Source organism: Octopus bimaculoides, chromosome 16, assembly GCF_001194135.2.
Source record: "Octopus bimaculoides isolate UCB-OBI-ISO-001 chromosome 16, ASM119413v2, whole genome shotgun sequence".
Taxonomy (NCBI): domain Eukaryota; kingdom Metazoa; phylum Mollusca; class Cephalopoda; order Octopoda; family Octopodidae; genus Octopus; species Octopus bimaculoides.
Window position 1 is genome coordinate 43,585,436 of NC_068996.1, and position 1,711 is coordinate 43,587,146.

Here is a 1,711-nt window from a genome sequence, read left to right on the forward strand (position 1 = left end):
ACAGGAAAAATTCACAACCTTCTACGTCAATAAACCACCATTGTTCTTGAATGTTGTTTTTTATGCCTTCTACGGACTGCTCGAGGCTTACTAACTTCTTACATCAGAATCCTTGGATCTCAGATTTACATATTATATACATACATATATATACACACACACCCACACATACACATGCATACATACATACATATATCACCTACATCATAAGCAGTTGTCTGAAAATATTATCACGGTTTTATCTGCCGATGAGACACGATGTTGTAGATAGGACAATCTATAATGAAATCCGTCGGAAGGATAATCCCGAGGACAAAGAAATAAGAACCTACAATTTGGTAGAAGCCATAGCTACTCATAATTAAAAAGAATATTGGTGGAACGTCCAAGTGAAGATCTCATTAAAATGTAAGCACCACAGACTTTATATAGAAGACCTTTTATCATGGTTTACTTAGGGTCTACTTGACCCCTTTTCATCTACTTATTTTATGTTATTTCCACTTAGATATTCAAATTGATCTTGAATAAAGGGGAGGCGGTCATGGTTGGAACTCCATTGTTTATTGATCTTTTTAATTATGTCTAAGTGGAAGTACGTGGTTTATTGGTTAAGGTGTTGCACTCATGATCGTAAGGTTGTGGTTTCAGTCCCTAGACCGGGTGACATTGCGTTCTTGAGTAAAACCTTTCGTTTTACATTGCTCAAGTTCACCCACCAGGTAATAATGAGTAACTCTGCGATGAACCGCTTCCCCGTCCAATGAGGTGTGATTTACACGCCATTGAAACCGGAAAACCGGCCTTTTAATGAGTCGGCGTGACTCGAGAGGAAGACTTTACCTTTGTGGAGGCGCCGTCCCTTAGTGGTTAGGAGTGTTGATCTCATGATCATAAAATTGTGGTTTCGATTCCGTGACCGAGTGATGCGTTGTGTTCTTTGGCAAAACACTTCATTTCACGTTGTTCCAGTTCGTTCAACTGGCAAAATTGAGTAATCTTGGCGTCCCGCCCAGGTGGGGAAGTCATACGCCATGGAAACTGGCCCTTAAGACTCGGGAAGGACTTGGGTCTAATCAACATCTTTATTTCGGTACACGGACGGGATGCGGAATGCACTTTTGCCGAAGGGCAAGATGCCAAACGGACACAATGCCAAATTGATGAATTGGTCATTAAACTATGTAGGCAGGAATGTTTTATTTTTATATTATTGTGTCCGTTCGGCTTCGTCGGCTTCGTCGGCTTCGACAAAAATGCATTCGATATCCAATCTGCGCACGCTTTATTTCATTTTCTTTTTTTAATGTTATTTCTGTCTACAAATATCGTTTATCATTTACTTGTTTCTGTTCCCGAATTGCGATCATGCCGGGGCATCGCCTTGGAGAGTTTTAGCGAACAAATCGACAAGAGAACCACCACCACCACCACCACACACACACACACTTTTTTTTTTGTTAAATATACTACTTATTCTATCGGGCCCTTTTGCCGAAGCGTCAAGTTACAGGAACGTTGTAAAGCGGTAGAGGGAAGGAACACAAACACACAGCCACACACACACACACACACACACATAGACATATATTTACACAAAATAGACAGAAGTAATAGGGCATATACATTTATTTATTTATTTTGGGGTTACAGGTGTTTAAGATATGCGTTTGGGTGCGCTTATGGTTCAACCTTATCAATCGATCGATCG